Source organism: Lathyrus oleraceus, chromosome 6, assembly GCF_024323335.1.
Source record: "Lathyrus oleraceus cultivar Zhongwan6 chromosome 6, CAAS_Psat_ZW6_1.0, whole genome shotgun sequence".
Taxonomy (NCBI): Eukaryota; Viridiplantae; Streptophyta; class Magnoliopsida; order Fabales; family Fabaceae; genus Lathyrus; species Lathyrus oleraceus.
In genome coordinates this window covers 272,089,092-272,099,339 of record NC_066584.1, presented here as the reverse complement: position 1 = coordinate 272,099,339, position 10,248 = coordinate 272,089,092, and the positions used below count along the sequence as shown (strand labels likewise).

General features: G+C 37.1%; 1 long non-coding RNA gene across 1 annotated transcript; it reads left to right on the top strand.

The window, feature by feature from the left end:
• Positions 1–7,524: 7,524 nt before the first annotated feature.
• Positions 7,525–10,009, top strand: LOC127092979 (uncharacterized). Its single transcript, XR_007792363.1, has 2 exons — positions 7,525–8,336; positions 9,627–10,009. It is a non-coding gene; the product is annotated as an uncharacterized LOC127092979 (long non-coding RNA).
• Positions 10,010–10,248: the final 239 nt, after the last annotated feature.

Here is a 10,248-nt window from a genome sequence, read left to right as displayed (position 1 = left end):
AGATGCTTCCACGCATTCGCCTGACGAAACTACTTCGTTTGAATCTCAAATCTTTCCCGCTCGAAGCTTCGAATCTGCCAAACACCGATGTCGAAGAGAACTTGTGGAGATCCTAAAATCTTCTAAGTCTTAAGCTTCGACAAAAAGGTCATTTCTCCCAAGAAAAGGATTTAATAAATAGCTTCACAAAGCCATTTTTATATTATTCTCAAAAACATAATATTTTCAAAGAACGTCAACCTAATGGTCGAAATCTCCAGCTAACACAAGGATGCAAGAGAATTAATGAGAATTGAGAGAGAATCGAAGAGAAGAAAAAATCTGGAAAATACCTTCAATGCTGTGCAGAACTCGATCTCTCTTGCTTCAATTCTTGCTTGATCTTACTCAGAAAGCTTGCAGGAGTGACTTAGGATTGAAACAAAGCTTTGGATCCCTGGAGTTTTGAATCTCCAAACAGTGAGATTCAAACTCAATTTTCAAATGAAAGTTCTCAGGCCTTCCTTTCAATTGTGAGGGTTTGAAGTTGTCATTTCTGATGCTAGAGGCTCTTATTTATTGCAAATTCAAGTGTTATTTGCACCTTCTAAGTTGTTTCCAAATTTGGCAATTGAGTGATGCATGCTTGCATGGGTGTGCACAGGCCTATGAAGCTACTCAATTAAGTCCATAATCACATATAATTGAGTCTGAAAGTGAATTGGAATACAAGGCAAAAGTGTGCAGCTGTTTGAAGTAGATTCTTGCCAAATGATGATACCATGTTCAAGCCATGCGCAGACCACTCAAACCTTGTCCAAAATGGATGAAATTGAACTCTTTGGAAAGGTTAGATCAAGAGGAATAACTATTACGTTGAACACTTTTCCATTTGAAGCTTGTATCATGATGAATTTTGAGGTGGAAGTTTGGAAATTTCAACATGTCAAAAAGTTTTCTAAGTGTCAAGCCATATGTTTAATTATTCCACCTTGGCTAACTTTTGATGTGAGCTTCAAATGAGAAAAGTGTCTTTATAAAAGTTGTATCCCTTTTAAAAACCTTCAAAACGGTCACAAATTTAACCTCATTTGGATTTGGGATGAATGAGTTATGCATTTTTGAAGTTGAGGAAAATCACTTGTTCAATGGTATTGGTCCAAAATGACCTATAATGTATCCTCATATCACATGCTCATAAAAGTTGAGTTAGATCTTCCTACAAACATCAAAGTTTAAGTAAACCCCTTGAATTTGATTCTGCAACTTGGAAATCTTTAATCTCATGAAAATTGAGCAAGTTATGGCCTTGGGAAGTTGACTTTCAAATTAGGGTTTAGACAAAATGACCTATAATCTTTCAACATGAAAAATGACTTTCTAAGCAAAACTAGATCTATACCTCAACATGAAAGTTGTTTGTAATGTAATTTAGAGTAACTTTGATCTTGGAATCATTTTCATATGATGAAAATTGTAGGAGATAGGGTTTAGGGGACCCCCGTTTTGATTAGATGAATTCATCTGGTCAACTACCATCAACCACCTTGCAAACTTGCAATTCTATTGACTTTTTGGACTCATGGGAGATCATATAGGCATAAGATGATGAAATTTAAAGTATCCCTTGAAATATTTGATCAATTGTTGAAGAAGCTTGTTGAAGAAGTTACACAAGATACCCAGATGAACTAGGGTTTCCAAGGCAAACCAATTCCAAACTCTTGAAGAATTCTTGACCAAAATAACATACAAAGATTATGGGGACTCATATATGATTCCTAGAGCCATTGTGGATCATTTCTTGGTTGAGCTCCTAACAATGAGGGTCTTAAACCTTATATGTTTGCTTGATAGATCAAGGGTGATCAAGTGCCCTACCTACAAAAGAGTTAGACAAATGCAAAGACATATTTTTGGTATTTTTGGTTAGTAAAGATGATAAAATAAAAAGTATGATACAATCTCATAGTGTTTGGTGTTCTCTCCCAAAACAAACTCAATGAATGAGGGGGAAGGAGGATGCCAAGGTATGATCTCAATGATAATGCATATGATGAGATATCATGAGGGATCTTAGGGTCAAAATTGGGGTCTTACAGTTAACCACTCCAAGAGATGGTTAATCAAGGGCATACAGTTTCAAGACAATGAGGCAGGTTAGATCGAGATCTTCCTATGACAAGGTTGCTTCATAACTTGTGATTGGGGCAACAAATTCGAGTACTAACAAACTAGGGCAGAGATGGGCTACAGAGGTGCAAGTTCTCTTCATGCTTCAAGTCAAGTGCAAGAGTGCATCAACAACCATTGATCCTGAAGTAGGTGTCGGAGAATCATGTCTTGATACCGTTTTATCTAGCCTCAAATCTTCTATCTCCCGCCACATGAGCATTTGGTGGAGTATGCATAAATCAATATCATGCATAAGTCAGGTCGCTTTGCTCTAACCACAAATCATGCATATCATCACTGCATAGATCATTGTCGTGCATTAACTAAGTCACTTTACTGATACATCATCGCATTCTCCTGATATCATCATAAATCCTTGTAACCCAAACAATTTTTTCCTATCACCATGAACATCTACCTTGTGACTGGTATACTTCCAATAGATTAATCCCCAGTTAAAACGGCGGTATATTATCCCTATGGAGCTTCTAGCTGACATCCCTAGAGGGTTTTCTTTTTGAATTTTTTCCATGGCAAGTCTTCTCTAGTGAATCCTCATTCAAGATGCTTCCCAGTCACTATGTTGACGATTATCCTTTATGTTGTCTCACCACTATAACATTGTCATTATTTTTTCAACTTCGTGTTGTTGATCTTTTTCCAACCTTTGTGTTGATGATATTTTTCCAACCTTCATGGTTGACAATCTTTTTCCAAGCTCCGTGTAATTGATCTTTTTTCAACTTCGTGGTGTTGATCTTTTTCCAATGTTTGTGTTGATGATCTTTTTCTGACCTTCATGGTTGATGACCTTTTTCCAACCTCCATGGTTGATGATCTTTTTTGGTTGTTGATCTTTTTCCAACCTTTGTGTTGATGATCTTTTTTCAACCTCTATGGTTGATGATCTTTTTCCAACCTCTATGGTTGATGATTTTTTTTTCAACCTATGTTTTTGATCTTTTTCCAACCTCCATTGTTGATGATCTTTTTCCAACCTTCGTGTTGACGATCTTTTTCCAACCTCTATGTTGTTGATCTTTTTCCAACCTCTGAAAATCTCAAATAGCAATGGCATCCTGAGACTCTCTTAATCAACTTGCGAGTTCTTCGATTGAGTTATCGAATGTTGGAGAATCAAAGTTCACCACCATACCAAGAACCAGAACCAGAACCAGAGACCACCTATATCAATACTAGTAGCCTACATCATTGCATAACATGCCTAATATCATACGTAATATAAGTCATGCTAAGCACATCCCATAACTTTTCAACAAGAAGTCTTGTAGCCAAGCAAGACTCTTCCCAGTTTCAACCATACATGATCCACCTCAGGGGCACTTGTTGAACCTTCAAAACGATTACATAAATTATCATCATGCATTAATTATATCGCTTCACCCATACATATCATCCATATAACATAACATGAAGCCTTGTAAAACAAACAAGAATACCTAAAGCCCAAACTTTGTTTGACCCCCTCTAAAAAGCCCAAACTTGATTTGGCCTTCTCCATAAAGTCCAAATTTGATTTGGACCTTTCATCAAGCCCAAATTTGATTTGTCCTCTCCATAAAGCCCAACTTTGCATGGCCCTCTCCATAAAGCCTAAAATTTACTTGGAACCTCCATGAAGCCCAAATCACTTGGCATCTCAAAAAGCTCAACCTCATTTGGCCTCTTTCAAAGCCCAATCATACTTGACACCCACATAAAGCCCAACCTCGCTTGGCCTCTCTCAAGGTCCAATCATATTTGGCACCTCCATGAAGCCCAACTTGCTTGGCATCTGAAAAAGCCTAACCTCGTTTTGCCTTTCTCAAATTCCATTCATACTTGGCACCTCCACAAAGCCCAACTTCGCTTGGCCTCTCTTAAAGCACAATCACCCTTGGCGCCTCCATAAAACCCAACCTTGCTTGGCATCTCTCAAAGCCCAATCATACTTGGCAACTTCATAAATCCCAACCTCACTTATCCTCTCTAAAAGCCTAGTTTGCTTAGCACCTACATAAAGCCCAACCTCACTTTGCCTCTCTCAAAGTCCAATCTTGTTTGGCACCTCCATAAAGCCCAACCTCGCTTGACCTCTCTAAAAGCCCAACTTGCTTAGAATCTCTTAAAGCCCAACTTGTCTGGCATCCTTCAAAGCCTAATATTTATTGACACCCTTTAAAGCCCAATCATCATTGGCATACTTAAACAAAAACTCGCTTCATCGGTAACTAAAAACCCTGATAAACCCAATGGTCATTAGTATTTTAAATTCCTAACCCCTATCCTTTTTGACAAAAAAATGTTTGGCTCTGCATAACCCGTACATAACAAAATCTTGATCATACATCAACACCTTGCATATAGTAATCATCATTACATAGAATTTAATCACTAAAATGCGTAGCATATTCATTAAGATGGAGCATTACGCCATACAAAATCAAACATGCATACTTAGCATAAGCCAGGTTCAAGCCTTTCTCGAAAGCACAAATAAATAATCAGTTGAGACAATATTATTTCTCCGAAGAGGACATCATCCCCATAAAATTCCTAATTGGTATTCCCAACATATTCCCCCGAAGTATTTCCTTTTTATTTTCCTTTTGCAAGTATGATTGGCCTTTCGTCAGTATCTTGCCTTTTATGAGTCTTCCCTGCCTTTTGCACGAAAACGTTTATGTTGTTTTCACTCACCTTTTTTTAAGTTCTTTCGACTCCTTTTGCACGAAATCACGTATCCTCACTTACCTTTTATAAGTCCTCTCGGTCGTTTGTGCGAGAGAGTTGTCCTTGTTAAAACCTTGCATCCTTAGTACAAAATAAGGGACTGGACGAATGACCTACTCCCTTCTTGATTATTTGGACACATGATGTAGGTTTGACAGTCTAAGTGATTACCACATTTCTAGAACTTCATCTCCGCCATTGTACCAGTGAGATATCATGTCGTTCTTTTTCCATGTTGCAAGTTTCCATCTGTAGTGCTAATGTTATTCAATTTCTTTCCAGCCACTATGCTGATGTTATTCAACATTCTTTCCAGCCGTCGTGCTGAGGTTATTCAATATCTTTCCAGCCACAATACTGAGGTCATCAAGTTTTCTTTCCAGCCATTGTGCTAATGATTGTCAAGTTTCTTTTCTAGCCGTCATGCTGATGTTTGTCCAGTTTATTCATTTGATTCTCGGTTACCATACTGATGTTAATCATTTGTCATCCCAGTCGCAGAACTGATGTAGATCACTTTTATCCCCAATCGTAGAGTTGATGATATTCACCCCAACCACAAAGTTAATGTCATACTTTCATTTCCAACCGCAGATTTGATAATATTCTTGCTTCCAACCGCATAGTTGATGTTGATCAATTTTTACCCCAACCGTAGAGTTGATGTTGATCAATTTTTACCCCAACCGCAGAGTTGATATTGATCATTGATACCTCAACCGTAGATTTGATGTTGATCAGTTATTAACCCAACCGTAGGGTTGATGTTGATCAATTATTACCCCAACCATAGAGTTGATGTTGATCAGTTGTTACTCCAACTGCTGTCGCGTCGCGAAAAATACAGAGTCGGAACCAGATTTTATTTATTCCAAAGGAAAGGGAAAATAGAGATAAAACCCCAAATGAAGAATGGTCTCGCAACCCAGAGAGGATTTGGAAGTCGGTTATGCAAGGGGAAGGTATTAGCACCCCACACATCCATGGTACTTTATGGGAACCACATGCTCGTATAAAATGCGTATGGATGTTGTTTATCTGTATGTTACTTGCTATCGAGAATGAGATGAAAGAATGAGATGGAGAGAGAAAATAAGTTTTAAATTAGTGTGCTCGCCAAGGATTTGGTCCCTTGTGCCTACGTATCCTCATACGAGCAATAAGGAAGTCAGAGCTCCGTAGTTCGACTGACAAATGGAACATTTGTTTGGTTGTTTTTACTTAACAATATTGATGTTCACGTGCTACTGTTCACTTTATTGTATACTCTGGCATGGGAGCAAGAAGTAATTGCTTGTTTGCGGTAAAATGGATGTGCTTGGATCGCACTCTAGCAGTTAAACATTACTTGCTCACACATGGAGGCTTAAGCGTAATTCACGGTAGAACGGAAGTAACACGTCCTTTTTGAAAGATTTAAAGAGAGTGCACTGAGGCAAAAGATGATTTAATTTGTTAGGGTTTATTTTATGTACGGAGACAAGCATCAGACCCTTGGCTAGATACAATCAACAGTCCAAAAACTCGGGAGTTGAGAGGACAATGTTATCCTAACCACTATCTTTCATCCAAAAAAGAGATTTGAATTGTGAAAAGAGTTTATCAAGTCTAATCATTGGAACTTAAAGGGAGACAAGTATCTGACCATTGACTAAGTACGACCAACAATCATAATACTTGGGAGTTGAGAGGACAATGGAGTCCTAACTACCCTTTTTCTCCCTCATAGCACCTAGATCTAACTTGTTTGAATAATTAGATATTTTAAGGGGGAAGTTAAGTATCGGGTCCTCAAGCTAAGTACGACCGACAACCCAAGTACTTGAATGTTGTGTACAAGCACGTACACCCCATTTTTGCATTCCAATTTGTTATGAAAAGGTTTTGAAAAAGACATTTGATGTTGGATCAAGTGTTTGAGTTTATTATGAAAAAGTGTGTTAAGAATGGAGGAGAGAGATAGAATGAGATTGAGAAGATAATGGAGGTGAGATGTGGATCATGGATCATGGAATGAATGAGGAATATTTGATTTTGGATCAAGTATTCGCGTTGCAATGGCGTGAGTTTTATTCGGAAAATAACTTGACGTTGGATCAAGTACCTTTTGTTCTTTTGAAATGCTTTATTTATCGTTTTGTTTTTTTATCTTCTTAATTAGCATGCATGGTAAGTTAACTAAAACAAATAAACCTAAGCTATTACATTATCATGGGGTGGGGGGATGTTTGACCTACAATGGGGGATGTAAGCAATACAACATAAATGGAAATGGAAAGAATTATACAAGTTACAAACTATGTATCATGCCTAAAGCATACAAGTGGCATGATACTTCAAACAATATAAGGCTATTGGATAGGTTAGAAGCATGACTAGCTACAAGTGTGCTTGAATCTCAAAGTCACATGTGGAAACACAAAGCAACAAACGGGTTAGCATGAGATAAAGTCAAATGAGAATAGTACAACAAGTGTAAGCACATTCAATGGTTTAAATCAATTCAAATGGTAATGGACTAACCAATGAATAACAATCAAAGATCTATTATGTGATCACGGAAAATGAAATTAAGCATATAAAACATTCATCACCTAAATTGAAATGGGATTTTCAATTTATCAATATGATCACAAACCAAATGAATAGATTAAATGGACAATTAAAGTGAACATTAATTTTAAGGATCTAAATATACCCAAACATGAATTAGGGAACAAAAGAAAATGGTATATTAATAATCCAAATCATGAATTGAATTCTAATCTAAATGAACATGATCATGACAATCATAATGTGATATACGGATTGAATGAAGAAATTAACCTATAACGAAATCATGGTAAAATCAATATCTAACTATATAAATCCCAATCTACACAATGATCACAATGGATTATCAAAAACCAATGGCAAATTATATCATATTGTGGCATGATTAACAATGGCATTAATTCTAAAACATCGGGATCAAAATCTACATGATGCCCAGCCTATACATTGCTCCATCTTAACGGGATTCCTTGCTCGAACAACACCTTCGACAGCATATCATAGAACTCCATCGACGGTGCATAACCCTCGCACGCACAACCCATAAAAACTCACCGAAAAAACAAGAAATCAGTTTCTTCCACGATGAAAAAGTCGAGAACGACGGTGGATTCGTGATGTATTTCAACACCGAGACTGAAATTTCGCACGAAATGGAGAAGATTGAAGAGGGAAGAACCTTGTATTTGTGTTGTTGATCTTGTTGATTCGTGATGGAGATCGTATGATGAATGCTGAAATGCTTTATTCCGCGTTCGTCGATGCCGATTTATCGTTGATGATAAAGAGTGAAGCTTGGTTCGTGCGTTGTTGATTGAAGCTGAAGACGAAGATTTGTTCGGACTTGTGCATTGAGATGAACTGGTATGTGTCGTCGACTTCTCGTCGAAGTTGAGGTAAATAATAAGCTTCCCTTTCTTTTTTACTGTTGAGCTTCATCTCTTGTGTTCTACTTGTATTGTTGTTGTTCTGTTCACTTCTTCTCCTCCCGTTTTATGATTGAAGGTTGAGTGGCGTATGGGTGAGCGAGGTTCGAATGGAGGCGTGAGTGTTATTGGGTTCTGGAAATTCGTTCTTTGAGGGTTCGTTGAATGTTGGTTACGACAGTTAGAAGGGGTGGTTAGGATTCAGTTATGGAGTTATGGAAAATGGTTGAAGAGATTCTGTTATGTCAGTTGAAAAGTTGGTTAGGGGGGTTGTGAGGATGGATTTTCAGCTAGCCAGCTTGAAGGGTTATAGGTAAATGGTTGAGAAAGGTTGTTGATGAAATTTGGAAGGTTGGGAGTCAGTTCGGTTATCCCTTTTGAAGGAGGTTCGGGAGTTTGTTCTGTTTGCAGGTTGTTGGAGTTATTGGGATGGTTCTGTGATGGAGAAATCAGTTTAGAAGTTATGCAGGTTGTGGAAGTTGTTAGAAGAAGTTGGTTAGAGGGTCTTTGTGTTTATCATTTCAGTTATGAAGTGAAGTTAGAGGTTCATTGAGTGATTGAAGGATTCGGTTAGGGATAGTTAACGGTTGTTAGAAGTCAGTTCCAGTTCTGTTAGAAGGGGTTATTGGGTTGGGGAAAAAATGGTTATGTTAGGTTCTGTTGCAGGTTTCTTGAAAAAGCTTTGAGGGAATTTCGGTTAAGGGTTCGGTTGGTTTTCATGACAGTTAGTTGGTAGGTTGTCTTGAGGGGGTTCAGTTTAGTTGGAAGTTGGAAGTGTTATGAGGTTTGTTGAGAAGCTTGGAAGGGTGGTGGTATAGTTGGTGAAATGTTGGAGGTAATTGAAGGGTAGGTTTTGAGAGTTTGTTACAGTTGGGTTATATTCTGTTAATGGTTGGTTTCTGTTAGTGATTTAGTGAGTTAGAAATTTTGAAATGTGTTGTCAGCTATGAAGTCAATTAGAAACTAATAGCTAATTGTTATGTGTTAAAACTATTAGCAGTTAGGTCTATTAAAGAGGTTAATATGTTGTCGTTGTTTCTGTTAGAAATTATTTTCTTCTTCCAATTGTCATGCTTTTTCCTTATATCTATTATTCCTTGAAACTTCTTTCTTTCAGTTTGTTCATAATTCTGTTACTAGCCCTTTCTTGCAAAGCTCAACCAATTTTTATGAGAAGTTGTGGTGAAATTCTGCTATAGCTCTTTAAGAAGTTTGTGAAGTTTTGATTTTTGCAAGTTACTCATTTTTGTAAATATGCAGGCCATGGTTTTGGGATTTACTTGAACTTTGGATGGGCATTGGCTTGGAATTGCTTGGGTGGAGCTTTGGACATGTTGGTCATCAAGTGGTTATTGGATTTTGGGTTTTGTAGTTTTTGGGAGATAGGATTAGGTATGCAATGTTGGTTTACAATTGCATGTGATTGGAATCCAGGTTGTGTAAAAAATGGTTTTTGTTGCAATTTGAAATTGGGAATAACATTGTAATGGTTGTGTTGAACGGTTATGTATAGTCATGTAATTGGAATTTTGAATGAATAGGATTTGGATCATGACTTTGTAATTTTAGAAGTGTAATGTAATTTGAATGTTTTAATTGTAATGAATGGTTTTGTAATAAATAAAATGGAAATTTGAATGTAACATGATGATTGAATATAATGGCAATATTGAATTTAGTTTTAAATGTTTGGCTTTAATGTAACGGTCATGTATGGAACAAATGGTTGTAATGGAAATTTCGTTTTTGTGTTCTTGAATGAATATAATAATGCAAGTATTGAAGAATGGTCATGGAATTGAACAAATGGTTGAAATGTGATTTGGAAATTAAGATCATAATGGAATATGGAAATGCAAGTATTGAAAAAAGATTGTTGGAT